General features: G+C 41.2%; 1 protein-coding gene and 1 long non-coding RNA gene across 2 annotated transcripts in view; one reads left to right on the plus strand and one right to left on the minus strand.

Annotated features, from left to right (window-relative positions):
* NYAP2 (neuronal tyrosine-phosphorylated phosphoinositide-3-kinase adaptor 2) overlaps positions 1-24,226 on the minus strand; it is a 359,909-nt gene that overhangs the window by 333,002 nt on the left and 2,681 nt on the right. The window lies entirely within an intron of this gene.
* LOC138680857 (uncharacterized) lies at positions 1,954-23,593 on the plus strand. Its single transcript, XR_011321812.1, has 3 exons — positions 1,954-2,237; positions 6,610-6,791; positions 23,236-23,593. It is a non-coding gene; the product is annotated as an uncharacterized lncRNA (long non-coding RNA).

The following is a 24,226-nucleotide window of genomic DNA, read 5'->3' on the forward strand; positions in this document are numbered from 1 at the left end:
CAATTTCACAAATATTATATGATAAATGGAAATCAATCCAAGGTATCACAGAGTATGCTTATATAGAATAGAGAATAAAAAGAGCTATAGTGCATAAGTGCATAAATACCTCAAGATAACAAAAAGGAAAAAGGATCACCTGGCAGGTATACTGTATTAGAACTGAATGAACACAGTAAAGATAAATGGTGTAAGCATTTATAAATTGTATATACCTGGGTACAGTCAGATGTCAGTGGACACACGATGAAGCTCCCACCCCGACGTACGTTTTGGCATCAGCCTTTATCAGGGGGTCACACTACAACTACTACACAATACTTTCATCAGATGTAGTTAACTTAGCACAAATGTGTTCATCCTTACCTCTGCTCAAATTTAGTTAACTTGGTTATCCCATGAATAAATGGGCCGTTTAATCACTAGATAAAGGAAAATGAAAGCACCACTCCAGCAGCAGTAATCTAATCAAAGGTCCCAGCCCATCTACTATACAATTGTCTAAGGGGTACTTCCGTCTTTCTGTCTGCAACTTCCATCACAAAAATCCCGTGTCGCTGATTGGGCTCGCCAGCTGCCTGTCCTGGCTGCCGCGACCAATCAGCGACAGGCACAGTCCGGCCGAGAATTAGTCCCTCCCTACTCCCGTCCAGTCAGTGCCCGCTGCCCGCTCCATACTCCCCTCTGGTCAGCGCTCACACAGGGTTAATGATAGCGTTAACAGGCCGCATTATGCCGCGGGTAACGCACTCCATTAACGCTGCTATTAACCCTATGTGACCAACTTTTTACTATTGATGCTGCCTATGCAGCATCAATAGAAAAAAGATCCAATGTTAAAAATAATAAAAAACAAAAAACCTGCTATTCTCACCATCCGTCGTCCGCCGTGTCGCGCGCGGCTGCCGCCAGCTTCTGTTCCCAGAGATGCATTGCAAAATTACCCAGAAGACTTAGCGGTCTCACGAGACCGCTACGTCATCTGGGTCATTTCGCAATGCATCCTGGGAACAGAAAGCTGGCGGCAGCATCGACAGAGCTTCGCTGGATGACGGAGGGTGAGTAGAGAACTATTTTTTATTTTAATTATTTTTTTTAACAGGGATATGGTGCCCACACTGCTAAATACTATGTGGGCTGTGTTATATACTGCGTGGGCTGTGTTTTATACTACATGGCTGCTACATACTACGTGGGCAGTGTTGTATACTATGTGGGCTGTGTTATATACTGCGTGGGCTGTGTTATATACTACATGGCTGCTATATACTACATGGGCAGTGCTATATACTACATGGCTGCTATATACTACATGAGAAGTGTTATATACTATATGGGCTGTGCTATATACTGCGTGGGCTGCGTTATATACTACATGGCTGCTATATACTACGTGGGCAGTGTTGTATAATATGTGGGCTGTGTTATATACTGCGATGGCTGTGTTATATATCACATGTCTGCTATATACTACATAGGCAGTGTTATATACTGTTTGGGCTGTGTTATATACTACGTGGGCTGTTTTATATACTGCGTGGCTGCTATATACTACGTGGGCAATGTTATATACTACGTGGGCAGTGTTATATACTACGTGGGAAATGTTATGTACTGTGAGGGCTGTGTTATATACTGCATGGCCACTGTTATATACTGCATGGCCTGTATTAACGCATTGGGCATTCTACAATATGTCGTGGCCTGTGCTATATACTATGTGGCTGCTATATACATACATACATATTCTAGAATACCTGATGCGTTAGAATCCGGCCACCATCTAGTATAGCCTAAATATCTTCTGACAAAGAATAAAAAAAAAGTTTTCTCTTTTTTTAAAGCTGTAAGCACCATAAAGTGACACTACAGTACTGGTAGTGATGAAAATCCAAAGGACTGATTACTACCGCAGGTGCAATAATTAAGAGAGATACTGTAACAGCTATTTAAGGATGCTATGAAGTGCAGGAAGAAAAGCGTCACTTTTCAAAATGCACTGGATGTTATCTTGATCTATCCATATTTGTGGAACAACCAGTAATGTCATTGAATGGCGTTTTCATTGAAATTTGCGAACTTCAGAGAGATGCTACTAGTCGGAGCACAGTGACAACACTGGATCCCTACCTGAATAGGAGTAGTATCTCACCACAAACTAGACAAGGACACTATTGTTTGTATTGGAATTACCCAGCAGTGCAGACATCACCTTTCAAGCCTTTCAAGATGCTAAGGTCAGTGTAATGTGTCATCTGTTACACTAAATACTGTATGCTGTAGATGTTAGGGTACCGTCACACAGTGGCATTTTGATCGCTACGACGGCACGATTCGTGACGTTCCAGCGATATATCCGTGACGTTCCAGCGATCTCGCAGTGTCTGACACGCTCCTGCGATCAGGGACCCCGCTGAGAATCGTACGTCGTAGCAGATCGTTTGAAACTTTCTTTCGTCGTCTAGTGTCCCGCTGTGGCGGCATGATCGCATGGTGTAACAAAGGTGTGCACGATATTGTATACGATGTGCGCATAGTAACCAACGGCTTCTACATCGCACATACGTCATGAAATTATCGCTCCAGCGTCGTACATTGCAAAGTGTGACAGCAGTCTACGACGCTGGAGCGATATTGTTACGATGCTGGAGCGTCACGGATCGTGCTGTCGTAGCGATCAAAATGCCACTGTGTGACGGTGCCCTTAGGATCTTAAGTAAGTGTAATTAGGTGATATAAGATGTGTTCACTTATGGATAATCAGACAACTGTGCAATTTGACACTGTACTCTTTTTTTTCAAAGCTTATTATCTTGGGCATAAAAAGGATTACATAAGAAATGCAAAAGTGTAGTACAGTCGTTAGTGACAAGCAAGCACTTTCCTCTGACTGATTTCAGGGTTCTTTTACTGCAAAAATATTGTGTTGGCTTGCTGCTTTCTAAAGCATGAAAAAATGTGTGACTGAAATTCGAATGCAGCAGGAAACATGGTAGCTATCTATCTACTTTATATTACTGATTAATTACAGTTAAGTCCATATATATTTGGACAGAGACAACATTTTTCTCATTTTGGTTATAGACATTACCACAATGAATTTTAAACAAAACAATTCAGATGCAGTTGAAGTTCAGACTTTCAGCTTTCATTTGAGGGTATCCACATTAAAGTTGGATGAAGGGTTTAGGAGTTTCAGCTCCTTAACATGTGCCACCCTGTTTTTAAAGGGACCAAAAGTAATTGGACAATTGACTCCAAGGCTATTTCATGGACAGGTGTGGGCAATCCCTTCGTTATGTCATTCTCAATTAAGCAGATAAAAGGCCTGGAGTTGATTTGAGGTGTGGTGCTTGTATTTGGAAGGTTTTGCTGTGAAGTAAACATGTGGTCAAAGGAGCTCTCCATGCAGGTGAAACAAGCCATCCTTAAGCTGCGAAAACAGAAAAAACCCATCCGAGAAATTGCTACAATATTAGGAGTGGCAAAATCTACAGTTTGGTACATCCTGAGAAAGAAAGCAAGCACTGGTGAACTCATCAATGCAAAAAGACCTGGGCGCCCACGGAAGACAACAGTGGTGGACGATCGCAGAATAATCTCCATGGTGAAGAGAAACCCCTTCACAACAGCCAACCAAGTGAACAACACTCTCCAGGAGGTCGGTGTATCAATATCCAAATCTACCATAAAGAGAAGACTGCATGAAAGTAAATACAGAGGGTTCACTGCATGGTGCAAGCCACTCATAAGCATCAAGAATAAAAAGGCTAGACTGGACTTTGCTAAAAAAGATCTAAAAAGCCAGCACAGTTCTGGAAGAACATTCTTTGGACAGATGAAACCAAGATCAACCTCTACCAGAATGATGGAAAGAGAAAAGTATGGCGAAGGCGTGGTACAGCTCATGATCCAAAGCATAGCACATCATCTGTAAAACACGGCGGAGGCAGTGTGATGGCTTGGGCATGCATGGCTGCCAGTGGCACTGGGTCACTAGTATTTATTGATGATGTGACACAGGACAGAAGCAGCCGAATTAATTCTGAGGTATTCAGAGCCATACTGTGTGCTCAGATCCAGCCAAATGCAGCCAAACTGATTGATCGTCATTTTATACTACAGATGGACAATGACCCAAAACATAAAGTCAAAGCAACCCAGGAGTTTATTAAAGCAAAGAAGTGGAATATTCTTGAATGGCCAAGTCAGTCATCTGATCTCAACCCAATTGAGCATGCACTTCACTTGTTAAAGACTAAACTTCAGACAGAAAGGCCCACAAACAAACAGCAACTGAAAACCACCGCAGTGAAGGCCTGGCAGAGCATCAGAAAGGAGGAAACACGGCATCTGGTGAGGTCCATGTGTTCAAGACTTCAGGCAGTCATTGCCAACAAAGGGTTTTCAACCAAGTACTAGAAATGAACATTTTATTTAAAATTATTTAATCTGTCCAATTACTTTTGGTCCCTTTAAAAACAGGGTGGCACATGTTAAGGAGCTGAAACTCCTAAACCCTTCATCCAATTTTAATGTGGATACCCTCAAATGAAAGCTGAAAGTCTGAACTTCAACTGCATCTGAATTGTTTTGTTTAAAATTCATTGTGGTAATGTCTATAACCAAAATTAGAAAAATGTTGTCTCTGTCCAAATATATATGGACTTAACTGTATATTGTCACTGCGGCTAGAATTTTCCTATCTTTCTTTCCCCTATCAATTTAATTTCTGCATTATTCACAGACTACTGCACTCATATTCTTCCGTGTTACAGTTAGTTGTATATTACATTTGTCATGATCCAGGCCAGAGTTTGTATCTTGCTATTTTCTCCCTGGTCTGGTCATGCGGGGGTATACCGTCTCTGCCTTTTTTGGGGGTTCTGTGTGGCTATTTCAGTCTGCTGTGGCCTGCAGAGCAATGTCAGTGATAATTCATGCTTCCAGACTAGAGCAGCTGACCCCTTGATACCGTGTTTGTCCTCTGCCCATGTACTGTTCTCGTGACTTCCCTTTCCTGCCTTCCCGCTTTGTCTTAGTGTTCGCTCCCTGTTCTTGGACCTCTTAGTATGTGACCAGGCTTGGCTTCTGACCTGTTTTACTGTTTCTCCTCGGTTACATCTGCTCCCATCTGGCTCTGACGCCTAGCTTGTATTTGACCACGTGTATTCCTGTGACCACTGGTACTTCTTGTCCTGACTGTTTCTGACTTGGCTCATCTGACCACTCTTTTGCCAGGAGGTTTTGGAGGTTGCGCTATACTGCACTGCAGCAGCATTACAACATTACTGTCTGGAGCATTTCTCCAATGTTTTAGAGCTTTCTCTTCCTATCTCTATTGATGAGCTGGGTTGTCCTTTGATATCTGAAAAGACTCTTTAATGGCTGTTGCATTTCCTACCTCATCTTTTATAAAGACTACTATAGTCCCTCCTGATTTACTGTGATGCGATATCTGCAATTCATTATAGAATAGTCCATGCAGTAATGCCTGAGCTCATGTGAGCCTTCTGTGGCTGATGTAATCTTCTGAAAAGTGTAAAATGGCGTCAGACATTAGCAAAAATCAAATTGGAAATTGATCAAATTTGTGAATTTAATTTATTTTTAAGCAAATTCATGTTACGTTGATTCAATTTGATCATTTGCACTAGTAGCTTTTATTTGGAACACAGCATAGCCTAGAATAGGGAGAGGAGTAAAGGCCTAAACTAAGAAAATAATTCCCTGTGCTGCTACTGTGAATTGACGCTTTCAAATGTTTTCTGAGACTCAAGTGCATACTGTAGCCAAACTACTGACTAGAATCCTGGAAGGTTATGCACAGACGTTGTTCATTAGATACGTGTTCTGTCATGTTAGAGCATGTAGACCATCCCGTTTGGTCATGGCTTTATAAGTGTTCTGCTGCTGATTTTACTGTCAAACAAAACATGAAAATCAGGCTAAAATAAAACAAAATATGTAAATATGTTCAAGACAAGAAGCTAAGCCCAGGTTTTATCAACAGCATAGATGTACTGTAAAATCAAATGCAATGCCAACTTCAGGTCTTTGCCTCGAGTAAGCCTACGAATGTAACTTCATTAGTGGTAAAAATCAAAGGCAGTTAGAAAGCTGAGTAATGTTTGTGGTCTGGTTTACAATACACAAGTGGAAAGTGGTTCTGATTTATTTGTTCACAGCATTTATAATGTCATTCCAGTTTCCTTTACTCTCTAAAAAATGTGGGTACAGTCATTTTTCACTTTCATATTGGGCAATGGCATGCATATCCGGTCATACAAATTTATTAGAGGTGAGTGAATCTAATAGAGGGGAATTTAATTTATTTTAAATTACACAAAGAATTTAGAATCACTAGAACCTATGTTTTTGCTATTCAATTTGTTCAGATCTAAAAGATGTCTGTCACTAGGGCAGTTGGAGGTTGGGGAGAGGTAAAAAAAATATATATGTATATATATATATATATATATATATATATATATATATATATATATATATATATATACATCCTTCACCTATCCTGATACTAAAGCTCCCACCTGATTCTCCCCAGGTTCACTTCCTCACTCTGACTCTAATTTTTTCTTCTGTCTCCAGTTTTTAGTGCTTCTGGACTTCATAATGTCATGGAGCAGCACAAGTCATGACTTCATGGGAGGTCTCGTGACCACCAAAGGCACCAAAGTGTCTGATGGAAGACTGGACTGTAGCAGGAAGGAGGAAGTGAGCCATGGAGGACTGGGTTGAGAGCTGCAATGCCAGGAGAGGTGATCGATGTGGTGAGTGCAATATTTTTTTTAAATTTTAATCTCTCCATTCATTATGCTTTGGTGTTTGGAGAGATGTCAGAGCATACTAAACAGCTTTTATCAGTAGTTCGATTTTCTTCAAATCTAATTTTCCTTGTCAAATTTGAGCAAATTTCGAAAATTGAATCTCGTTATATTCACTCATCTTTAAAATTTGTTTTAAAAATCTTCTCATTATACTATAGCATGAAAACAGACAAGATGAGTATCTGATGAAATTTAGAGTACATACTTTATGCTCTCAACAGCCAATGTACAGGCTTCTGCCCATCAAACCTTGTCCTAAATATGGATGTTCCTTTCTTCTATAGCCCAATATCTTTTTTTATTCACTCAAGGCTAGTATTTAAAATATTATGTATATAATTACAAGTTTTACCAAATATCAATATACACTGTATATGTAGTGGTCACTCTAGTATACTTGCATACCTGCTTATTAATACAAACTTAAAGGTGTGCTTTCCCAAGAACAAAGTTAATTTTAATCACTAGAACTTGCAGTAATGAGTTCCACAATTAGGCCGGCGTCACACTAGGCGTAAGTAAATACGGTCCATTTTTTACAGCCGTCATACACAATAATTGTCCCAAAACACTGTTCCGTATTCAATGCGAGGATGCCATTTTTACGCACAAATTTATCCGTGTGTCTTCCGTATGGCATCCGTATGGCTTCCGTACGGCCATTTTTTCTCTCAGGCTTGCAAAATGGACATATCATGGATCCATCAGCTCAAATATTCTTAAAAATATATATACTGTCTATATATATATATATATATGTCAGTGAGACACACACATATATATATATATATATATTTATATTTAATTCAGCGCTAGATAGCAGAAAAGCCGGTAATTCAATTGCCAGCTTTTCCTATCTCCTTCACAAACCCGACAGGATATGAGACATGGTTTACATATAGTAAACAATCCCATATCCCTTCTTTTATTACATATTCCTCTTTAATAATGTAAGAAGTGTCTTTGTGTCAAATTTGGGGTCTCTAGCTATTAAATGAAAGGGTTAAATCCCGGAAAAAAGTGGCGTGGGCTCCCGCGCAATTTTCTCCGCCAGAGTGGGAAAGCCAGTGACTGAGGGCAGATATTTTTAGCCTAGAGAGGGACCATGGTTATTGCCTTCCCCCCCTGGCTAAAAACATCTGCCCCCAGCCACCCCAGAAAAGGCACATCTGTAAGATGCGCCTATTCTGGCACTTAACCTCTCTCTTCCCACTCCTCTGTAGTGGTGGGATATGGGGTAATGAAGGGTTAATGTCACCTTGCTATTGTAAGGTTACATTAAGCCAGGTAACTAATGGAGAGGCGTCAATTATGACACCTATCCATTATTAATCAAATAGTACGAAATGGATAATAAAACACACACACATTATTAAAAAGTATTTTAATGAAATAAAGACACATGGTGTTTTAATATTTTATTATACTCTTAATCCACATGAAGACTCTTGTCACCTGAAACAAAGTTAAAAAAAACAAACAACAATATTCCATACCTTCAGTCGTTACAGTCTTGTCCCACGCTGTAAATCCATCTGAAGGGGTTAAATCATTTTACATCCAGGAGCTCTGCTAATGCAGCTGTGCTCCTGACTGTAAAACTTGGTGAATGAATAGAATGCAGGGGAATGTACTGTAGTTACCTCAAGTCACGGTGATGCGCCCTCTGCTGGATGAAATCATATGAACTCGAGCGTAGGAAAATATTCTGAAAAGTTCCCAGGCTCGAGTTCATATGAGTTCATCCAGCAGAGGGCGCATCACCGCGACTCGAGGTAACTACAGTAAATTCCCCTGCATTCCATTCATTCATCAAGTCTTACAGTCAGGAGCACAGTAGTTATGATCTGGTGGCCTAGGAGCAGCATGAGACGGACTCTGGAGAAGGTGGTCCCTGTACTGACCGCAAACCCTGAACCTAGCAGCGCAACTAGAAGTAGCCGTGGGGGGTACCTAACACTCCCTAGACCCCTCGGCACAGCCTAAGATCTAACTTCCCCTAAAGACAGAAACAGGAAACCTATCTTGCCTCAGAGAAAATCCCCAAAGGATAGATAGCCCCCCACAAATATTGACTGTGAGAGGAGAGGGAAATAACATACGCAGATATGAAATCAGATTTTAGCATAGGAGGCCATACTAGCTAAAAAGAAAGAATAGAACAGAGTACTATGCGGTCAGTATAAAAACACTAGAAAATATCCACCACAGAAAATACGAATCACCACATCTGACTAAAGACATGGGGGGTATATCTGCATCTCCAGAGACACAGCTTGGCTGCAAAAAATCCTTCACAGACAAAGCTGGACAAGACAAAAACATGAATCTGCACAGAGCTATAAGGTCCACAGCAGGTGGACAGCAAAAACAAAGCCAGGACTTATCTTTGAAGAAAAGCACAGCAAACTGGAGAGACCAGCAGGGAAGAGAATCCTCCAAAAACAATGGACAACTGGCAGGGACTAAAGAGTCCTGCAAAGCTATATACCCCAGTCAGTTTTGCAATTAGTAGATACACCTGTCCAATCCTGCAGTCCAGGCACAACTGCATTACCCTCTACAACCACCGGAGGGAGCCCAAAAGCTGAATTCACAACACACAGCTGCATTAGCAGAGCTCCTGGGTGTAAAATGATTTAACACCTTCAGATGGATTTACAGCGTGGGACAAGACTGTAATGACGGAAGGTATGGAATATTGTTGTTTGTTTTTTTTACTTTGTTTCAAGTGACAAGGGTCTTCAGGTGAATTAAGAGTATAATAAAATATTAAAACACCATGTGTCTTTATTTCATTAAAATACTTTTTAATAATGGGTGTGTTTTATTAACCATTTTGTACTATTTGATTAATAATGGATAGGTGTCATAATATATATATATATATACTGTATATACCGTATTTTTCGCTTTCTAAGACGCTCCGGATTATAAGACGCACCCCAAATTTTGAGGAGAAAAATAGGAAAACACTTTTTTTAATAAATTGGTGGGGCGTCTTATAATCCATGCGTCTTATTACTTACCAGGGTTGTGGCTGTGGTGGATCAGGGTCCCAGGGTCATTGCTGGAGGCAGGAGTGGAGCATTGCTGCAGGCTGGGATGAGGGGGTCTGCAGGGGGGTCCTGTGCTGCAGGGGGCTCCTGCGCTGCAGGGGGGCTCCTGTGCTGCAGGCTGGGATGAGGGGTCTGCAGGGGGGCTCCTGTGCTGCAAGCTGGGATGAGGGGTCTGCAGGGGGCTCATGTGCTGCAGGGCTGTCTCTGGTGCTGCGGGGGGCTCTGGCGACATTTTGTGAAAGGCCAGAGCCCCCAGCAGTTCGTCCATGCGTTCCTGTATGACTGACTCCGGGAAAATAGCCGCCGGAATCTCGAGAGATGAGATCTCAGCGCTGAAATCTCATCTCCCGAGATTCCAGCGGCCATTTTCCCGGAGTCAGTCAAACTGGAACTAACTCCGGGAAAATGGCCGCCGGAATCTCGAGAGATGAGATCTCAGCGCTGAAATCTCATCTCCCGAGATTCCGGCGGCCATTTTCCCGGAATTAGTCATACTGGAACGCCAGGATGAACTGCCGGGGGGCTCTGGTCTTTCACAAAATGTCGCCAGAGCCCCCTGCAGCACCGGAGCCTCCAGCATCACCTGGGGCAGCAGCGGACAACCCCGGCAGCGGCGGTCGGATGACAGCGGCGGCGGGCAGTAGCGGCGGCGGACACCCCCTCATCCCAGCCTGTAAATGTAAGCGGTATATCCGCTTTGTTAGACGCACCCACATTTCCCCCCCAAATTTGGGGGAAATAAAGTGCGTCTTACAAAGCGGAAAATACGGTATATATGTGTCTCACTGACATACAGTGGGGCAAAAAAGTATTTAGTCAGTCAGCAATAGTGCAAGTTCCACCACTTAAAAAGATGAGAGGCGTCTGTAATTTACATCATAGGTAGACCTCAACTATGGGAGACAAACTGAGAAAAAAAAATCCAGAAAATCACATTGTCTGTTTTTTAACATTTTATTTGCATATTATGGTGGAAAATAAGTATTTGGTCAGGAACAAAATTTCATCTCAATACTTTGTAATATATCCTTTGTTGGCAATGACAGAGCTCAAACGTTTTCTGTAAGTCTTCACAAGGTTGCCAAACACTGTTGTTGGTATGTTGGCCCATTCCTCCATGCAGATCTCTTCTAGAGCAGTGATGTTTTTGGCTTTTTGCTTGGCAACACGGACTTTCAACTCCCTCCAAAGGTTTTCTATAGGGTTGAGATCTGGAGACTGGCTAGGCCACTCCAGGACCTTGAAATGCTTCTTACGAAGCCACTCCTTCGTTGCCCTGGCGGTGTGCTTTGGATCATTGTCATGTTGAAAGACCCAGCCACGTTTCATCTTCAATGCCCTTGCTGATGGAAGGAGGTTTGCACTCAAAATCTCAGGATACATGGCCCCATTCATTCTTTCATGTACCCGGATCAGTCGTCCTGGCCCCTTTGCAGAGAAACAGCCCCAAAGCATGATGTTTCCACCACCATGCTTTACAGTAGGTATGGTGTTTGATGGATGCAACTCAGTATTCTTTTTCCTCCAAACGCGACAAGTTGTGTTTCTACCAAACAGTTCCAGTTTGGTTTCATCAGACCATAGGACATTCTCCCAAAACTCCTCTGGATCATTCAAATGCTCACTAGCAAACTTCAGACGGGCCCGGACATGTACTGGCTTAAGCAGTGGGACATGTCTGGCACTGCAGGATCTGAGTCCATGGTGGCGTAGTGTGTTACTTATGGTAGGCCTTGTTACATTGGTCCCAGCTCTCTGCAGTTCATTCACTAGGTCCCCCCGCGTGGTTCTGGGATTTTTGCTCACCGTTCTTGTGATCATTCTGACCCCACGGGGTGGGATTTTGCGTGGAGCCCCAGATCGAGGGAGATTATCAGTGGTCTTGTATGTCTTCCATTTTTTTTATTATTGCTCCCACTGTTGATTTCTTCACTCCAAGCTGGTTGGCTATTGCAGATTCAGTCTTCCCAGCCTGGTGCAGGGCTACAATTTTTTTTCTGGTGTCCTTTGACAGCGCTTTGGTCTTCACCATAGTGGAGCTTGGAGTCAGACTGTTTGAGGGTGTGCACAGATGTCTTTTTATACTGATAACAAGTTTAAACAGGTGCCATTACTACAGGTAATGAGTGGAGGAAAGAGGAGACTCTTAAAGAAGAAGTTACAGGTCTGTGAGAGCCAGAAATCTTGATTGTTTGTTTCTGACCAAATACTTATTTTCCACCATAATATGCAAAAAAAATGATAAAAAAACAGACAATGTTATTTTCTGGATTTTTTTTTCTCAGTTTGTCTCCCATAGTTGAGGTCTACCTATGATGTAAATTACAGACGCCTCTCATCTTTTTAAGTGGTGGAACTTGCACTATTGCTGACTGACTAAATACTTTTTTGCCCCACTGTATATATATATATATACCTATACTATGTGTACACATTTATTCTACCTATTCTATTCTATTCTATTCTGTCAGTGTGATATTACTGTACACCGCACTGAATTGCCAGCTTTTCTATAGAATACCGCTGCGTATTTCTCGCAAGTCACACGCATGGTTCGTGTGTAATCAGTAATTTTCTCACCCCCATAGACTTTCATTGGCGTATTTTTTGTGCAATACGCTGACAAACGCAGCATGCTGCAATTTTCTACGCCTGTAACATACCGTATATTACGGATGCGTAATATACGGCAGATAGGAGCTGCCCCATAGAGAATCATTGGGCCGTGTGCAATACATGTTTTCTGGACGTATTTTCTGCGCTCATATGTCCGTAAAACTCACTAGTGTGACGCCGGCCTCAAATGTGCAAAGAAAAAATTCCTGTGCTGAGATAATCTTATAAATGTTCCCCTGCTGTGTACTGTGTAATGGCCGTGTCTGACCCAACAGGGACATGGTCTGATCATACCACAGCTCCTGGGCAGGTGGATACAAAAGAGTATACAGACATTTGACCATGTGATCACCGTTACAGTACTTCTTTCTTTGAGGTAAAGCATTGCTTAAAAACAGGCAGTAAAACATTTCATTTCACAGAATGAATCATCTGTGGTCCGGTACTGTCTTGTTTGTATACTCTTTTGCTTCCTCCCCTGCCCAGGAGCTGTGATGTGATCAGATCATTTTCGTGCACATTTATAAGATTATCTCAGCACAGGAACTTTTTTTTATCACATCCAATTGTGAAACTTATTTTTATTGCAAGATTTGTTGGTTAAAATGAACTTTGTTTGTGTGACATCCCATTTAAACTTTGAAGAAACAACTTAATGCATTTCCATATGAAGACATATGAATATAGTTATTGTAAAGGCCTTCTGATCACAACCTTTTAATTATCTATCCATGGAACAAGTATTGAATATCAGATTAGTGAAGGTTTGACACCAGGCACCCCCACCTTTCAACTTTTTTTTACTCCAGCAGTGGCAGGATGTAAACACTTTGAATGGAGCTATAATCTACAGCTCCATTCAATATATAGCAGCCAGTGGCGTACCACCAATGACCGCAGACTATGAGGCCATAATGGGGCCTGTGAGCTGGAGGAGACCGTTTTCATCACGCCCCCCCTCCGCATCATACAAAACAATGATGGGAGATGGAGCCGTCAGCTGACCCTCCCTCTCCCATCAATCCCCCTCTGTTTCTGAGCTCTGTGACGTCTCAGCGCAGAGGGAGTGATGATATCACTACAGCATGCCCTCTGTGCAGAGCAGTGCAGAGGGTCAGAAGATGCTGAGGAGAACGGAGCAGCAGGGGGATGGAGTTAAGAGATTATTTCTTTTTTACGTATCGAGCAATATATGGGGCTCATTATACTGTATTAAGCAATATATAGTATGTGGTCCATTATACTGTATAGCTCAATATATGGGTCCCATTATACTATATGGAGCAATATATGTGGCCCATTATACTGCATGGGGCAATACTTGAGGCCCATTATACTGTATAGAGCAATATATGGGGCTCATTATACTGTATAGAGCAATATATGGGGCTAATTATACTGTATGGAGCACTGTATGGGGCCCATTATACTGTATGGAGCACTGTGTCAGGCCCATGATATTGAATGGAGCATTATATAGGGCCCATTATACTGTATGAAGCACTATGTTGGGCCCATTATAATGTATGGAGCAATATACAGTGGGGCAAAAAAGTATTTAGTCAGTCAGCAATAGTGCAAGTTCCACCACTTAAAAAGATGAGAGGCGTCTGTAATTTACATCATAGATAGACCTCAACTATGGGAGACAAACTGAGAAAAAAAAATCCAGAAAATCACATTGTCTGTTTTTTTATCATTTTATTTGCATATTATGGTGGAAAATAAGTATTTGGTCAGAAACAAAATTTCATCTCAATACTTTGTAATATATCCTTTGTTGGCAATGACAGAGGTCAAACGTTTTCTGTAAGTCTTCACAAGGTTGCCACACACTGTTGTTGGTATGTTGGCCCATTCCTCCATGCAGATCTCCTCTAGAGCAGTGATGTTTTTGGCTTTTCGCTTGGCAACACGGACTTTCAACTCCCTCCAAAGGTTTTCTATAGGGTTGAGATCTGGAGACTGGCTAGGCCACTCCAGGACCTTGAAATGCTTCTTACGAAGCCACTCCTTCGTTGCCCTGGCGGTGTGCTTTGGATCATTGTCATGTTGAAAGACACAGCCACGTTTCATCTTCAATGCCCTTGCTGATGGAAGGAGGTTTGCACTCAAAATCTCACGATACATGGCCCCATTCATTCTTTCATGTACCCGGATCAGTCGTCCTGGCCCCTTTGCAGAGAAACAGCCCCAAAGCATGATGTTTCCACCACCATGCTTTACAGTAGGTATGGTGTTTGATGGATGCAACTCAGTATTCTTTTTCCTCCAAACACGACAAGTTGTGTTTCTACCAAACAGTTCCAGTTTGGTTTCATCAGACCATAGGACATTCTCCCAAAACTCCTCTGGATCATCCAAATGCTCTCTAGCAAACTTCAGACGGGCCCGGACATGTACTGGCTTAAGCAGTGGGACACGTCTGGCACTGCAGGATCTGAGTCCATGGTGGCGTAGTGTGTTACTTATGGTAGGCCTTGTTACATTGGTCCCAGCTCTCTGCAGTTCATTCACTAGGTCCCCCCGCATGGTTCTGGGATTTTTGCTCACCGTTCTTGTGATCATTCTGACCCCACGAGGTGGGATTTTGCGTGGAGCCCCAGATCGAGGGAGATTATCAGTGATCTTGTATGTCTTCCATTTTCTAATTATTGCTCCCACTGTTGATTTCTTCACTCCAAGCTGGTTGGCTATTGCAGATTCAGTCTTCCCAGCCTGGTGCAGGGCTACAATTTTGTTTCTGGTGTCCTTTGACAGCTCTTTGGTCTTCACCATAGTGGAGTTTGGAGTCAGACTGTTTGAGGGTGTGCACAGGTGTCTTTTTATACTGATAACAAGTTTAAACAGGTGCCATTACTACAGGTAATGAGTGGAGGAAAGAGGAGACTCTTAAAGAAGAAGTTACAGGTCTGTGAGAGCCAGAAATCTTGATTGTTTGTTTCTGACCAAATACTTATTTTCCACCATAATATGCAAATAAAATGTTAAAAAAACAGACAATGTGATTTTCTGGATTTTTTTTTCTCAGTTTGTCTCCCATAGTTGAGGTCTACCTATGATGTAAATTACAGACGCCCCTCATCTTTTTAAGTGGTGGAACTTGCACTATTGCTGACTGACTAAATACTTTTTTGCCCCACTGTATGTGGCCCATTATACAGTATGGAACACTATGTGTGGTCCATTATACTAAATAGAGCATTATATGGGGCCCATTATCCTGAATATAGCAATATATGGGCTCTTTATACTGAATGGATCAATATATTGCATCCATAAAGCTATATGGAGGACTACATGGTGCTCACAATATTGTATAGAGGACTATGTGGTGCCCATAATACTATATGAAAGACTATGTGGCGTCCATAGTACTGTATGGAGGACTATATGGTGCCCATAATACTGTATTGAGGACTATATAGGAGTAAAATTACTGTGTAAGTGCGGCAAAGTGGTGAGATATGCTTCTGTGACTCTGCCGAATATTAAAGTGTTTTTTTAGGCACCCAAATAGAACTTCTGCTATGGGGTCCCATTTTATTATTATTATTATTATTATTATTCATTTTTATAGTGCCATTTATTTATTGGCGCTTTACATGTGAACGGGGCAAATATAGACAAGTACAATAAACATGAGTAAAACAAGGCACACACAAGTACAGGAGGAGAGAGGACCCTGCCCGCGAGGGCTCACAGTCTACAGGTTTCTATGTATGCTCCTGATAGCAGCTACTGCTGGTGACTGCAGAACAACTCCTTACAAGGCAACCACCTAAAGTGTGCTTTTTAGTACAAAATTTTCATTTAGTAAGCATAGAAGCATAACTTAGAGTTTTGTTTAAATGTGGGATTAAGGCTGGTTTCACATTTGCGTTTTTTGATGCTGCGTTTTTGCGCAAAAAACGCATGCGTTTTTTCCTATACTTAACATTAAAAACGCATGTTTTTTTGCATGCGTTTTGCCGCCGCATGCGTTTTTTGTATGCATGCGTTGTGTTGCAGAAATGCAACATGTAGTAATTTTTAGCTGCGTTTTTTGCGGCAAAAAAACGTATTGCTGTCTATGTAAACGCATCTGTTTTTAAGCACATGCGTTTGCATGCGTTTAAAACACATGCATTTTTATTGGAAGAAAAACAAGAAAACACACTGATAAGCCACCCCACACCATAAAATTGATAAAGGGATCCTACCCCTAACCCTACCCCTAACCTTAACCCTAACCCTACCCCTAACCCTAACCCTACCCCTAACCCTAACCCTAGGGATCCTAACCCTAACCCTAAAGGGATCCTAACTCTAACCCTAAAGGGATCCTAACCCTAACCCTAGGGATCCTAACCCTAACCCTAACCCTAAGGGTTAAGGGTTAGGGTTAGGATCCCTAGGGTTAGGGTTAGGGGTAGGGTTAGGGTTTGGATCCCTTAGGGTTAGGGTTAGGGGTAGGGTTAGGGGTAGGGGTAGGGTTAGGATTAGGGTTAGGATCCCTTAGGGTTAGGGTTAGGGGTAGGGTTAGGGGTAGGGTTAGGGTTAGGGTCCCTAGGGTTACTAGGGATCCTAACCCTAACCCTAACCCTAGCTATTTTTGTTTATAGTGGGTTTTCTTGTTGATTTTGATGATTGGCAGCTGTCACACACTTCTCATCATGCGTTTAAAAAACGCAAACGCATGAAAAAACGCATGTAAATGCGTCAAAACGCCGTGTTTGTATTAAAACATGCAAAAACGCATGCGTCAAAAAAACGCAGCGTTTAAATGTGTTTACATGCGTTTTTTCACCAAATGCGTTTGCTTTTAAAATGCTGCGTTTTTAAACGCAAATGTGAAACCAGCCTAATAGAGATGAGCGGCTCTGCTGAGATTTGAATTTCTCAAATCATGCAGATTTTACAGGGAAATTTGATTCACACTGAAGTTCTTGAATGCAGAATAATTGTTTCCTATTATGCTTTTGGGGTCTCTCCCAACCCCAGAACATTATAACGATAGGATATTAAAAAAAAATTCCCGTTATACTTCACCGCTCGGCTGTCCTTCCACCCCAGCTTTCCAGTCCTTTGTGCCTCTTCTTTTTCCTTTCATCATTCCACACAATGTCTTCACTTCCGACACAACTAAGCCTCTGATACATCTTTACACTGTACTACTACTCGCGTGATGTGTGTGTTAATGTGGTGACTTCACAATGTGCACCACAGTGGCACGGTGTGCAGGGACATCAGAAGCCTAGTCATGTCTGAAGTCCAAGCCTTGAGTGAAGAGGCTGAATAGGATGCTCTCAATTGTGGGAGGGTAAATGAAGATGTGCGGACAGGTGAGCAATGTGGTATCATTTTTTCAAACTTTTGATTATTCCTATTTTGTTCAGAAAAATGGCAGCCAGATGTGACTGAATTGCAATGCGTAATCCATATTCTGGAGAACTTTTAATTATTAGAAAATTTGAGAATTGAATTCCACTCGAAAAAATTGCTAATTTTTAGTGATAAATATCAGATCACAGAGAGACACACCAATGGGATACTGACTTATCAATTGTAATAAAGGGGTCCCATGCGACTCTTTCCACGTGGAGATACAGCGTGTGGAGTGTACCTTTATTCAAGGTCAAATCCACACATGCTCAACCTCTGCTCCATACATACTCTTCCTCAATGCAGTCCTGCAGTTAAAGAGAACCAGGAGCACTGGAACCATTTTAGTGACCAGAAGGACCCTCAATGATAAGATATCTGTCACATATCCTTTGATTAGATGATAAATGCCCATTATGTGGAAAGCAAGCTTAAGGCACCACCTATTGAAATGGAAATTGAATACAATACATTGGCAGTAGTGGAAGGAAGAATATTTCATAAAACACACATGTTCAGAGACCTCGTCTGCCTGGTATGGGTGATTCAAGCTCTACAAGGTATTATGGTGTTATTAGGCATCACTGGTATCCATTAAGCACCATCTAAGCAACTCTTAAATGCTACTGCCTATGTAAGTATTTTGTTAAAGCAGGCCTATCACCTACTGAAAAAGTTCCTGAAGTAAAATAATAAAATAAAAATATTTTCTCAGACATAAATAATTAGAAAAATTTAAAAACTTCAGTCTAATTTGGGGATCATAGCTATGGCTCTTTAAGGAATCTATGAAAAAAATAATAAGTGGATCAATTCTATGAACCATCCAAATAGGCTTCATGCTCCCACATTTCAGAAGTGCCATTTTACCTTTCAGAAATGTTGTATAATTAGCTCACCTCAGTTTCGGACTGGGGAATATTGGACCTACCAGAGTCCTTGATATTTGGTTTGACCTTTAATCGACAGGAAACAAATGCATTTTCAATAATGGAGGTTTTCAGACCAGGGCTAATTTTCCTCAGGCACCGTTTCTTACAGAATTGCCATAAGATACATAATGTTCGGATACGAGTCTGCTTATTGTTTTGATTGGTCATTGATCATTCTTTTTAAATCTCTTTATTAATGACCTAGTGGATGGGATTGAAAGTAAAGTGTCAGTCTTTGCTGACAACACCAAACTGTGTAGGATATTAAAAACCGACCTTGACATTACAATATTACAAAACGATCTGGATAAGATGTCTGAATGGTCAAATACTTGGCAAATGAGATTTAAAGGGAACTTTTTAGCAGGTTTTTCCGATATAACCTAAGGCCACCACCTTTCAGTCTCTTTCAGTCCTTTTTTACAGCATTCTGGAAAGCTGTATATAAGTTTCCTAAGTTGCTCTACAGAACAAAAAAAAGGCCTTTTATTATACTCCCCTACCAGGTGATTCGGTCCGGTGGGCATAGCTGGTCTTGGTCCAGCACCTCCTCTCTTCCTGCAATCACTGTCCTCCTTCCCTGCTTCATGCAGAAGTCCTATGTCATCCACACAGTGTTCCCCGTTGTGCTCCTGCGCATACTTTTCTCTGCCCTGCTTAGTACAAAGCAAAGTACTAAAGTGAGCATCCGCTGGCGCTCTTTTGGCCTTTCCTCACTTATGCGCCGAACAGTACTTTTCTGTCTCCTCGGAGAGAAGTACGCCTGTGCTGGAGCAAGAGAAGTACATTTGCGCAGGAGGTAAATACAGGCAATGACAGGTCGACTATTAAGCACCAGGTTCTCCCTGACTCAGGGGCCCCATAAGTGGCCATGAGTTCTGCCCGCTATGGACACCCCTGAAGGAGAAGTCAGGTCAGTCCGATATGACACTGGCTCCCTTCACAACCAGCTGGTATCTCCCAGAGAAGAGAATCTCGCCATATTTTGTACTCTATTCAGATGAAAACAAAACCTGTCCCTGTAATACTGATGTAAATCATACAATTTGCTAATGACGTTTATTTGAATAAAGGCTCATAATTTAATCTACTATCCGTTTCTATGTTTCTTTCACAAGCGATTGGTCCTCTTTAACCATGCACCCCTATCTTTAAAGTAACAGTCTACCAATCTTGTAATGGCTAAATACAGAGCACATGCTGCTTCTATAAACTTCATTATAGACTCCGTCTGATTCAATAGACTGCAGTCAGTAAATCTTTAAAAAGGCATCTTTGGTATGAAATATGGACTAGGAGACATTGTACTGAATAAAATAACTACGGGACGAAGGATAAGTCTTACTTTGCATTTAATTTAACCTAACAACCTCTAATGTGTGATGACACTGGTGACAATACATTTAGACTAGACTATATTAAGTGGCATATCTGTGTGAGAAGGCAGGGCATTTGCCCCCGCACAGCCAATAGGGGAACGTCGCTAGGCTGGATAATGCAGCAGTCTGTAGTACCGCCCATGCAGAATTTTGCCGCCCCCCCAGGAGAGGGAATTCATGGGAATTCAATTGCACTCTCCTCTTTCAGAAAATGTGTGAGGAGACAGTATGGTAAGCAGGAAATGTGTATTGACCAGTGTGGGAAGGTGGGAAATGTGGACAGAGATAGCATGGGGAGCAGAAATGTGTGAGGAGACAGTATGGTCAGGGGAAGAATGTGTGGAAAAACAGTATGGGAAGGGAGTAAATGTCTAATGAAAGATTACTTGGGAGGACAATGTGTAGGTAGACAGTATGGGAAAGGGGAAAACGTGTGAGGAGACAGTAAAGGAAGGGAGATGTGTGAGAAGACAGTAAAAGAATGGGAAATGTGTGAGGGGTGGTATGTGAAGGATGATATGCGTAAGGGGGCAGTATGGTGAGGGGAAATATATGAGTAGGCAGTATAGGGAAGGGTGAAAAATGGGAAGGGTCAGTAAGATGAGAGGGAAATATGTGAAAGTTCAGTATGGGGAAAGGAGAAATGGGGGAGGGAGCACCGTATAGAAATGGGAGAAATGTGTAAGGGAGCACAGTATAAAGACTGAGTAGTGTCAGGGACAGTATGTGGGGACAGTGTGAGGCCACAGAATGCAGAGTGGTGGTGCGTAGTATGAGGGGACACAGTATATAAAGGAGTAGATAGTGTGGACCATGTACCATACGAAGGACATTGTGAGTCATATATTGTGCAAGGAGCACAGTGAGGAACACAGCATTGTGCCGTTTTTTATTCAGAAGCATTATAATGACACTTATTTTTAAGGTAACCATGTTAATATGTACTGTAGAAAAAAAACAGAGAAGAGGAACATCTGCATGAGCTGTGTTTGTGAAAAGTCATGGCATCTGGACAAGCTGGATTGGAAAAAAAGAGAATGACTCTGGAGAAGATGTCACCTATAGGGTACCTGAGTGTAAATGTTTATTTCTGCTACTGACTATGTCTCATTAATACTGAGGTTCCTATGTGGTCTGCAGTCTAAAGACGGTTGTTAACAACTCCCATTATCTTTTTACCATTTTTAAGAATTAAAGGTTAATGTGGTACAATTGTATATGGGGCTGATTTGACATTATAATTGGTTACTGTGCTAAGATGGGTAATGTAGTCATGTACTGATATTTGTATTGGTGCTGTATTCATGCACTGTTGGTGGTTCTGATGATGTATTCTTGTACTGTTGGGGGTTCTAGTTATGTATTCCTTTACTGAAGGGGTCCTGGTGATATGTTCATGTGATCATGGTAGTTCTAGTGATGTATTCCTGTAATGCTGGTGGTTCTGGAGATGTATTCACGTACCGATGGTGGTTCTGGTGATGCAACCCTGTACTGTTGGTAGTTCTTGTGATATACTGTATTTATGAATCTGACCTGACAATAAAAATAATTGCTGTACTAAGCTTAGTGCTGTCTTCATGTACTGTTAGTGATTCTGGTGATGTATTCATGTACTGATGGTGGTTCTCGTGATGTACATTCTGTACTGCTGAAGGTTCTGCTGATGTATTTCTGCTCTGCTGATCTTTCTTGTTGTGTTTCACTGTACTGATGATGGTTCTAGTGATGTATTCCTGTAATGATGGTGGTTGTGATGCTGTATTTCTGTAGTATTGGTAGTACTGATTATTTATTTCTGTACCTTTGGTGGTTCTGGTGATGTATTTCTAACATCTGACCTGATATTACCATTTATTGCTGTGCTATGATTGGGTCTGTATTCATGTACTGATGGTGCTTCTAATGATGTATTTCTGTACCATATTTCTGTACTTCTGTAGGTTGTGATGTAGTATTTCTGTACTTTTAGTGGTTCTGGTGAGGTATTCCTGTGCTTGGTTCTGATCCTATATACATGTACCAATCAATAACTTATCAGATAATGTGATAAATGGCTATGTTAATAAAGGATTGTGTTTTCTGATAAGTTAAGGATTACTACATTATTATTTATGTTAGCAGCATTAATTATAAAATTCTGCACTGTAGCATGCCAAATCTTAACAGCATGTAATAAACTCACTATCAGGATTCAGCTCTGTGTGCTGGTTTCAGTGGTAATCATAAGATCACTCTGAGTACTAGTGACTAGTATATCTTTCTGCTTCTCTTAGTGAAACAGAGGCTGTAGTATTTAGCTGAAAAAAGAAAGAAATGTCCAGCTTCACCGAGTCCGTTATAAAAGCGTTTTCTTTATTCACAAACTTTAAACATGGAGGGTACAGACTTCAGCACAACCATATGGGTAAGAATCTCAACGCGTTTCTGGAGACTAGGCTCCCTTAATCATGTCATGATTAATGGAGCCTAGTCTCCAGAAACGCATTGAGATTCTTACCCATATGGTTGTGCTGAAGTCTGTATCCTCCATGTTTAAAGTTTGTGAATAAAGAAAACGCTTTTTTACGGACTCGGTGAAGCTGGACATTTCTTTCTCTTTTTGGATCTTGCACGCCTGGACACAGCGGGTCCGTGCTCCCGAGGTTTGGTTGCTGAATCACGGGTGAGCTGGTTTATGTTCCTTCTTACTAAGTATTTAGCTGAACATTGAGAAAATTAGGAAAAACAGGTAGTCAGCATGTGACTGTAAGTACGCAAATCATATATGAGCAGTCACATGATGGCTCCTCAAGCAGCTTAAGCTGCACATAGGAGGGGGCGCCAAACTTAATTATTGCCCCAGGTGCAGGAAAACCTTGATTTGCCTTATACAAGAAATAGAACAACCAAAATCTAAAATATTCTGATATAGTATCTTTTCATAGATGGCCATTCTACTGCTTATTCAACTCATTATGCAGTAAGATGAAATGCTGTGGAGATCCCATTAACCAATTCAGCCACTTAAGATATAATTTTTTTGTATAATTTACAGGGTAAAGTATTGTGAAATAAGATGATCCAAAGTGGTGTGATCATAAGAAGGCTTGAAAGGGCAATTAACAATTCCATCGGTTTTACAAATTCCAAGTTCATCCGAGGTCACTTCATCTGGAATCACAATGGACTTTTTGATGCAGTTTCTTGAACCACACACAGGAGTGGATACAAAAGAGAAGAGAGACAAATCAGTGTTCCCTATATACTTTTCCTTCTTTTTGGATCCAGTTCTATCTTTGGTTAAAAAAAACTATCGCAATAACTACATAAGTACCGTAATTCCATTGTAAAAGTTTCAATAAATATGATTGCTATAATGTAATGGTTAACCATTTACTTACGTGACTAAAGAGTTTCCCAAAATATTGCATTGGATATTCTTGAAAATCAATCATTGCTTTGAGTTTATATTATAAAATCACATGAAAATATTTTAAATATGACAGCATTCAGATAATGGCCATTTGCATTTCTGTAGCATCTTAAACTAAGTCATTTGGCGCCAATTTTCCTAATATTTCCATATTCCTTATTGAAAATACAAAGCTCCACTACTAATGCATGGGTGCAGCACAAAACACACACCAACTAACGGCTGGGAATAATGTCAGTGCAGACTCAATTGTGTCTCATTTTTAAGGTCATGCATCTGCATTCCCATCTGTGCACCTGACTTGAAAGGTTTGAAAAACAGTAATGGTTCTCATAAATGGTTGATTTGGGCCTGATAGAGTAATAACCATAGAGGTGAAGTTGTAAAAAAGCTGGAGTATATAATGTGCCAAATAAAAGATTCTATCTGAATATCCATGGTATTTAATCAACTTAAAGAGCACTTCCCTAAATTAAAAACCACCAGTAAATCTATAAGGCGTGCTTTATTGAACTGTGCAAAATTAAGCTCAGCTATGGCTGCTTCTGAGAAAGTTGGGTGGCAATTAATATGACATCAGCCCTCACAAGGCCAAATCTGCCTACTTTATTAA

The sequence above is a fragment of the Ranitomeya imitator genome, chromosome 5 (assembly GCF_032444005.1).
Source record: "Ranitomeya imitator isolate aRanImi1 chromosome 5, aRanImi1.pri, whole genome shotgun sequence".
Lineage (NCBI taxonomy): Eukaryota > Metazoa > Chordata > Amphibia > Anura > Dendrobatidae > Ranitomeya > Ranitomeya imitator.